The sequence below is a fragment of the Arachis ipaensis genome, chromosome B4 (assembly GCF_059453495.1).
Source record: "Arachis ipaensis isolate K30076 ecotype BB chromosome B4, ASM5945349v1, whole genome shotgun sequence".
NCBI lineage: Eukaryota > Viridiplantae > Streptophyta > Magnoliopsida > Fabales > Fabaceae > Arachis > Arachis ipaensis.
In genome coordinates, this window is record NC_142439.1 from 108,809,777 (window position 1) to 108,819,579 (window position 9,803).

At 37.8% G+C, this 9,803-nt stretch overlaps 1 pseudogene; it reads right to left on the reverse strand.

The window, feature by feature from the left end:
* Window positions 1-2,805: 2,805 nt before the first annotated feature.
* Window positions 2,806-4,233, reverse strand: LOC148568726 (uncharacterized; annotated as a pseudogene).
* Between the last annotated feature and the right edge of the window lie 5,570 nt (window positions 4,234-9,803).

Genomic DNA, 9,803 nt, shown 5'->3' on the forward strand with positions numbered 1-9,803 from the left:
TTAGTGAAATTTGATTTGTGTTTGTCTTGAAGAGCTTATTTACTTTTAAACAAGTAGGTAGAATCATTTTTGCATGTAGTTGCATTCATATAGATAGGTTGCATTTCATACATCTTACCATTCCTTTTCACTCTCTTATAGCTTCTCTTGAGCTTAGCATGAGGACATGCTAATATTTAAGTGTGGGAAGGTTGATAAACCACTATTTTATGATTTATCTTGTGCTAATTTGAGTGGTTTTTATCAACTCTTTACCCACTTATTCATACTAATCGCATGTTTTACGTTTTCCTTCCTGATTTGGTGCTATAATTGAAAATATGCTTCTTTGACCTTAATTTTATTAATATTAATTCTCCCTTTATACCATTCGATATCATGATATGTGCATTAAGTGATTTCAGAGATTACAGGGCATGAATGGCTTAGAGGATGGAAAGGAAGCATGCAAAAGTGGAAGGAATACAAGAAATTGAAAGAACTGCAAAGCTGTCAAGCTGACCCTCTCGCACTAAAACGGTCATAATTTGAGCTACAGAGGTCCAAATGATTCGGTTCTAGTTGTGTTGGAAAGATAACGTCCGGGGCTTCGATTTGATATATAATTTGTCATAGTGGCCGTACATCTAGACAACGCGAACGCGTGCTTCACGCGGACGCGTCGCAATGACGAAAATCAGCGTGGCAGATTTCGCCCCCAGCGATTTCTGGGCTGTTTTTGGCCCAGTTTTCGGACCAGAAAACACAGATTAGAGGCTATAAAGCAGGGGAATCTATTCATTCATAGGAGGACTTGGATATTCACATAATTTTAGGTTTTAGATGTAGTTTTTAGAGAGAGAGGTTCTCTCCTCTCTCTTAGGATTAGGATTTAGGATTTCTATTATGTTTAAGCTATGATCTCTTCAATCACAGGTTCAATGTTCCTTTAGTTTATTTTCTACTTTTATTTGTTTCATTACTTTAATTGATATTTATCTTTTCAAACTGGCTTATGAATTTTCCATGTTAAGATTTGAATGTTTTATTTAATATAATTTGAGGTATTTCAGATTAATGATTGTTTTATTTTATTTATGAATGCTTTTAATTTGATTTAAGATATTTTCTCCTTTTGGCTTTGGTTAAGTAATTAGCAACACTTGAGTTATCAAACTCAGCTGTTGATTAAAATTGGAATTCTCTGCTAGTTAATTTGTACTCCAATAACTCTAGTCTTTCCATAGGAGCTGACTAGGACTTGATGATCAAATTAATTAGTCCACTTTACTCTCCTTTGTTTAGCAAGGGTTAATTACAGTGGGAGCAGAATCCAATTCTCATCACACCTGATAAGGATAACTAGGATAGGACCTCAATTTCTTATACCTTGCAAAGAGATTTTATTATTATTAATTTATTTTTCTTGTCATTTAAATTACTTGTTCCTTATTTCAAAAACCCAAAAATATACCTTTTTCCATAACCAATAATAAATCATACTTCCCTGCAATTCCTTGAGATACGACCCGAGGTTTAAATACTTCGGTTATTAATTTTATTGGGTTTGCTTTAGTGACAAACAAAATTTTTGTACGAAAGGATTCTTTGTTGGTTTAAAAACTATACTTGCAACGCGATTATTTTTATAAAAATTCTTTTCTGATAGAAAATCCGATCGTCAGTGGCCATCGTGAAAGAAGAGGAAAAGGAAGAAAAGTTACCCAGAAATAAAGATAAGAAAACGAATAAAATATGGGTGGGTTAATGCCAAATAATGAGGGTCTCAACTACATGGTTGCTACAATATGCAAGTGAGAAAATAGTAGAAGCAAATGGCATATCAATAGTGCAAAAATTGCAACAATGGAGGAGAGAGAGTGGGTCATGAAAAACAATATAAGTTCATATCAATGCAAAATGAATACAAGTGCCATAGAGATTAGCATTGACCTATAAATAATATCACCCAACAATATAAAATAAGTCACGAAGCACCAAAATAAAGTAAGAAAAGATGCAACAGTTGAATAAGAACATTTAACACCAAATGGAAAAATAATAAACTTAGAAAAGAAAATAAAAATATGCACAAAGTTAAAATGCAATGAATGATAGTATACAAATGCAACGTGTAAAAGAGAATGAAAGATGAGAAAAAGTGATAAGTGAACTTTTGAAAAGTGAGAGAAAAAGAATGTAAGAAAGGAAGAAGAAAGAAGAAGAAAGGAGAAAGAAAGAAGAAGAAAGGCATAAATAAGGCGCAAATGCGACGCGCGCGCAGGTCACGCGTGCGCGTGAAAATAGAAAGAGGCATGTGACGCGTAAGCGTCGATTGCCCAAAAATGAAGAGTGACGCGTGACAACTTTTGTGCCAGACGTGCGGTTGCAGCACACCTCTAACCCAACTCTCTGTTCAATGTACCCATTTACGCCGATTTTACATACCACGCATACGCGTCGCTGACGCTTACGCGTGGATTGACGAAATTGCAGTTGACGCGTACGCGTGGGGTGGCTTGTGCACCAGGCACCCCTTTCGCATGTCTCCAACGTAACTCTCTGTTCAGAAATACACGAGTGCGAAATATATATGACGCGTGCGCGTCGGCCAGGTGCACGCGTGAGGTTCCTTTTTTTTTTTAAATAAACGAACAAGCTACCAAAGTAAAGCCAGACTTGATCAAATAAGTAAAACCACGACAAAAACTAAATAAACTTAACTAAAACTAAAAATGCAACTTATTACCAATATAAATAAAAGACAAAATAGAAAGAATTTACCATGGTGGGGTGTCTCCTACCTAGCACTTTTAGTTAAAGTCTTTAAGTTGGACATTTGGTGAGCTCCTTGTCAGGTGGCTTGTGCTTGAACTCATCTTGAAACTTCCACCAATGCTTGGACTTCCAATAAGCTCCAACATTTCCAAGTGAATTCACCAAGCCTTGGTGAAGTTCTTCACAAGCTTTGAGCTCCCAAAGTTGATCATCTTGTATTCCCGGATCCCAAATCTTGTTCCTACACCCGTCTTTAAGCAGATCATCATTGTTCCAATCGGGTGGCAAGCAATCCGAATTCTCAATGCAATACCAAACTCTTCTCTTAGATCTAACTAAATGTTCACTAGTCCCAGCCTTGCATCTAGCTCTTGAAATCTCAACCTTGATGAGTCTTGATTTGTAACTCCAACCAATAAACATCCTTCTCTTACGCTTAATGCCACAAAGCTTCCTAAGTTGGCCATCCGTTTCAAGAATACCATACTCAAATGAGACAGTAAATCTAATAGAGATAAGTTTCACCCACTCGAATGAAGGAGTAGACGGCAACCTAGGTAGAGAAGTCTCCAATGATCTTGACAAAACATATTCAACTCCCGTCCAACCTTTCCGAAGGACTTTCACTTCCACATCATTCTCAGACTCAATCAGAGAAGGGTCTTCATATTCAAGGAGTTCAATTGCGGATGTAGATTCATCACTAAGAAGACTTGATTCATGATCATCATCTCCAAGGGAACTTGCTTCTTGATCTATTCCATCCAATTTGTCATAGGGAATATGCCTTGGAGGTTGTGCACTACCCTCCTCAACATTAATTTCAAGCTTTTTGGAGGAATACTCTACAGCTCTAGGTTCCCATGGAGGTTCTGCATCTCTTAAGTCTTCAACCACTTCTTCCTCTTCAACAAGTACGGCTTCCTCCAATTATTCCAATACAAAGTCACATTCCTCACTTTCCACCAGAGTTTCCAGTGTCTCCTTCGTGCTACGTTTTTCTATTGATTCTCCACATGTAGCCATGGGAGTACTTTGAGTGTCGAAGCGTAGAGAGGCTAAATTACCTACTACCTCGGTCAAGGTAGCTACAAACTCTAGTGTTGTCCTTTGCATCTCTCTTTGCTCTTGAAGAAGAATACTTAGAGTGTCATCCATTGGAGATTAGGGTGGATATGAGGGTTTATTGCTTGGGAGGAAAGGTTCATGATATGAGGGTGATTCATCATGATAAGGATGTGGCGGTTCAACACTCTCCATCTTTTCTACTTGTTGCACAACACACTTCAATCCCTTGTTCTCAAGTTGAGATTCTTTAGCCATGAGAGCTTCGTGTGCTTTTTGGCTTTCCTTTCGCTCCATTTGATGGATGGTTGCTTGAAGTCGATCCATTGCTTCCTTAAATTGATCCTGTGGCTCTTGTTCCACTTGGCAAACATAATTAGGATCATATTGTGGTTGAAAGCTCGCATACATTGGATGTGGTGGTTCTTGGGAGTAATTGGGTTGGAATTGGGGTGGTTCTGTGTATGGTTCATAGGGCTCATAGGGTGGTTGGTATGGTGGATAAGGATTAGGATCATATGAAGGTGTTTGGTAAAACGGGGCTTGTGAGTATGGTAGTTCAAAGCTATGTTGAGGAGGGGGTTCATAGGCATATGGTAGGGCTTGTCGGTAACTAAAAGGGGGTTCACCTATCCATTGTCTTGGTACGCACCTTGGAATGGCTCTTGCTCATCGTAAGTTTGTGGAGGTTGTTGCCAAGAGGCTTGTCCATAAGCTTGAGGCTCCTCCCACATTTGATTGTCCCATCCTTGATGCATGTTCTCATTGTAGCTTCCATTCTCTACAACATAATTTGAACCAAACTCATAGCCAAAGGGGTGAGAATTCATAGTAGCAAATAAAAGTAAAAACTAATAAAAATAAGCAACAAAGTCCTAAAACCAACAAAAAGAATCAATAACAACAATTGAAGACAGAAGCAATAAACATGAGATACTTCAAATTGCATTAAAAAGGAAATTGAATCTAACATGAAGAGTTCATAAAGTAAATTGGAGAATAAATAAATCAACAAGAGAAGATAGATAAACTAAAGTACTAGAACAAATGAAAGTAGAAGAAAACTAATAATAAAGTAAGGTAAAATTCTGAAATTAAGAAGAGCTAAACCTAAAAACCCTAAAACCTGGAGAGAGGAGAGAGCCTCTCTCTCTAGAAAACTATATCTAAAACCTAAAGTTATATGAATGAAGTGTGAATGATTGATTCCCCTTCCAGTTCCACTCTGCAACCTCTAAGCAGTGTTTTCGGGCTTGGAACTGGGCTAAAACAGCCCATAAATCACCCACAGCGTTTTCTGATATCTGCAGCACGTGACGCTTTGTCACGCGTACGCGTCGGCCACGCGTACGCGTCGCTTGAACATATATATTCCTGGTCACGCGTACGCATCGCCCATGCGTGCGCGTCGCTGCCAAATTCTAAAATACTCAATTTCTTGTGTTCCTTCCACTTTTGCATGCTTCCTTTCCGTCCTCTAAGCTATTCCTGCCCTGAAAAACCTAAAGTCACTTAACACACATATCACGACATCGAATGGTAATAAGAGAGGATTAAAAATTAGTAATTTTAAGGCCAAAGAAGCATGTTTTCAATTATAGTACAAAATTAGGAAGGAAAATGTAAAACATGCGATTTATATGCATAAGTGTGATAATAATGGATAAAATCCACTCAATTCAGCCTAAAATATATCATAAAATAGTGGTGCATCAGCTGTGCATGCGCACATGCTAGAAATCACAAAATTCTACAACTTTGCAGAATTTCAGATTTCGACACCAAACTTTGAATGATCATAACTTCCTCTACAAAAATTCAAATTTTACAAACTTTATATCAAATTGAAGATTTTTCAATGAACTTTATTTCTAAATGAATTTCAACAAATTTTGAAAACTGAGGCACAAGTTATGACCCATCAAAATTCACTAAAAACCAGTTTTTACCAAATTCTACAAACTTCTCAATTCTTTGCAATACTCAACCAAAACCAAATCAAATCATTCCAAGCTCTATTTTACATCATAACTCATCCTTTATGTCACTTTCCACCATTCATACCAAATCTACTGAGTCCAAAAATCATATTTATATTTTCTAATTAATATTCTAAAATTTTTAACCTATTTCGGGAAATTAAATTATTATTATTTTACGTTAATTAATAAATTAATTAATTCGCGGTCCTTATATTCTCCCTACCAAATAAGAAGTTTTGTCCTCAAAATTTGGCTTATCCATCATCATCCTTAAACGTTTCCTCAAGTTAAACCTACCTCTTACCATTCATCGTTTGGTTCCTCCACGTCAGCTCAATTTCTATTTACATCTTTTATTCTTATTTACAACTCCATATTTTAACTGAATTCAAGCCTATATCGCATCTGTCCTTCTCACTCTTAGCTCCCTTCAATCAACCTCAATACAACAGTAGTATTTCAATTCAATGCCCTCCAAATTTATCTTTCAAATAAATCAGTTCCTATTTGAATCTAAGCCCAAAGTCATCATAATCAAATATCGTAATCCTTACCTTTCAAACCCAGCAATTGCACTCACGTGCCATCCAAATCCAAATTAGTCACCTACTCTCATGTCCACAACCTATCCTAAATCATTCTAACCTTATAGCCATAATCAAACTTAGTTTCTTAAAGATCCTTACTTACATTAACCCGCTAACTATTCAAGTATTGAAGCCTAAGATACGTTTAGTCATCTTCCTACGATCTCTTTTCACAACTATCATGTGCTATTGCATTCCACAAGCTTCTTCTATGCCACTCTGATTTTTAGCCACTAATTAACTAAATAATCCAAATATTCTATCAAGTCATACATCACTCATCGGATTACAAAACCTAGACTTACTTCTGAATTTCTTCAACTTGACCTAAATAGGGTTTACGCTCATCCTAAGACTAATTCCTAACTTAGGGCCTTATAGCACCTCTATGCCTAATTCAAAGTCTCATCAAATTCTCAATCGTAAGCAATTTTTCATAGCTCCTATTACAACATCCATCAATTTCCAACCATTCAACACCTTCAAAGCATAGCAACAGTTCTTATACTAACTACAATTTCAATGCCATCCACTCAATCACACTCATAATACACTTAATCATTTCAAACACCTAAAATATTCTATTCTTCATTTTCTTTACTCATTTGACAAAATTCCAAGATCCACAATACCACCATATCGTTTATTCTGCATCTAATTATCCAATTTATTTACAATTTCATCAATGTATCCAATTCTACCTCCCTTAAACATACTAAACAATTGGTAAATTTCTATTTATTATAAGTAAAATCAAATGTTAAACTCAGCAAAAATTCAAGTCTAAATTTCTCCTCACTTATTTTTCTCCTTCTCTACTTATTTCTGCACTCAATAATTCATCATGTACCAAACGTTATATTAACCACCCTATAATCTACATGTAGAAACCAAGTCAAGTGCAGAAATTTGTGGGTGACAGCTTATCTCAAGATCGTAATGCTTTAGTAGTTACATCCATCTCAATGAAGGTAGTTCCTCCTTACTCCACATCTTCAGCATAAGCACAATGCAGCAGGCCCCATATTGCGATTCAGAGATTTCACTTCATGCGACCCTTACTATCGCGATGCATCAACCATTACATCCCGATGTTACATCAGATTGCACTCCAAGATTTCCAAGGAAGCATCATCATAGGTCCCAACTGGTTCATGGGATTCCGGTAACGCAAGTATTAGCTCTGTCATTAATCTTTCTTTCTAGTCCTGGAGAAGTTTCTCCACATTTTGACGTCCGTACCAATAGGGCCTCCTTGTGTGTCAATTTAATTATAGGTAACGTCAGCAAAAATAAAGCTTCACCACTCCTCGCGATGCCACACGCTCGCAAGTTTCGTCCTTCGGGTTTACAATTCGTGTCCTAAGGAACTAACATATCGATGATTGCGTTTATGGATTGTATGCGATGTCGAATGATCTCAAGTTATTAGAAGGAATACCAAGCTTAGAAGAGAGTAAACAATCTCAAATGGCATCCGTAAGAAATTGAAGAGATACATTATGTTGTGATCAGACAAGGTTGTTGTAGAAAATAAGAAAATGCACCAGAAAGAGAATTAGAGTGCACCTCAAAAAGGAATTTCAAATTAAAAATCTTTGGAAGAAATAATAAGGCACATTGAATCAAAATATATCTCTACTAATGGTTTAATCTTCCTCACACTTGATTGGGTCAAAATAGATTTAGGCTCAGGTCAAGAAGTACGAGTTTCGTGAAAGGATACATGCAAGCAAGGTTTGATTTTGGAAACGTTCAATTTAATTATCAAGAAAGGTCACGGAATAAAGTTCTTGAACATGGATTACAAAAGAAAGATAGATCGAGTCACAAGCATTTGTTGGTAATCTCTCTCGTATTAAGTCTCCCATTACTATCCCTTTTCACTCCAGCTCCTCACAATTGATCCACTAAATTATCTATCCTCGGCAACGGATACTTGTTCTTCACGGTCACTCGGTTCAACCGTCGATAATCCCTGCAGAGTCGCATTCACCACCCAGCATATATAACTGTTAGCTACACTGTCCCTCTTTCTATGAAGTGTTCTGCTACTTAATATCGCCAGTCCTAACCCAAGTCGTTACGGCATTTTACCTTTCGTAATTCTACCGTGTCAATGCTTCCTTACGCCTTCCGCAGTGTCACTCTAATTGGTTGTCCAAATCGCTTGGCTGCGCCCACCCGACTTATCTTCTCCCATTAGTTCTTCTGACACTAAGTTTGGCCAGCCTTAATGGCAACGTCCCATAAAATAAAACTAAGCTAAACTCTGGTCCTAAGCCTGACGTTTAATCTAATCTTCCTAGTTCCAAATCCTTGTCTCCATCATAAGCTAATAAGAAGGGTGAAGTTACAACCCACTACAACGTGATTAAAACTTGGTTTTCCAGTTTATCGTTACCTCAAGTTGGAGATTCTTAACCCCGTCACTGGAACCGATCTGCATCTTGGTCCTTTTTGTAAGGACAACGTCTATAGATATGCCCTGACGATCCACAGCGGTAACATCCATTGAACCCAGCCATGCACGACTTTTCTGGATGGTATCTTCCACATCTCGGGTACCTTAACTCCTCTTGTTGATCCCACGCCTGCTTTCCTCCTCCTCTCGCTTGGTGATAGTGGCCAAGGTTTTTTCCAATATGCCATTGACCTTGATATCGCTGAGGGGCATGTCTACCCTTGAAGTTTTGGCCTCTTGATGGAACATACTTCCCACAAACTCTGCTACTAGTACTGCCACGAACATCTCTCTCCAAAGTCGCCTCTTTGGCATAATCTTCAACAATTGTTGCCTTGTCTACCAATTCAGAGAATCGCCTAATCTCCAATGGAGCCACAATACACATGATATCTTCCCTCAGCCCTACTTGGTATTTGACACATTTCCAGCACTCATAGGACTCAAAAGTACCCTGACTTATTCTCGAGAACCTACAGAGTTCTTCGAACTTGCTGGTATATTCCGCTATAGTCATGGATCCTTACTTCAGCTGTATAAGCTCTAAATCTCTAGCCTTCCTTACTGATTCAGGAAAATACTTCTTATAGAAAGCAGCCCGAAACAGCTCCTACGAAATATCCATATTCTATAGTGTCAGGAATCGACACTCTCCTTGCCACCAATGCTGAGCTTCTCCCACTAATTGATAAGCCGCATATTTCATGAACTGATTAATTGGGACATGTTGAGTTTGCAATGCACACTCCACAGCTTGAAACCAGTTGTCTGCTTCTGTAGGGTTTGTCGATCCATTGAAAATTGGTGGGCCAACTTTCAGAAAAGCAGCTAGAGTTCTCGAAACACCACCTAAGCTGTCATCAATACTTCTCCAATTTCGTTTCCAGCTGATTGCCTTGTCTGTCGCATAGCATGAGAAGCCATAGCAGTGCCCACTTGAATCATGTT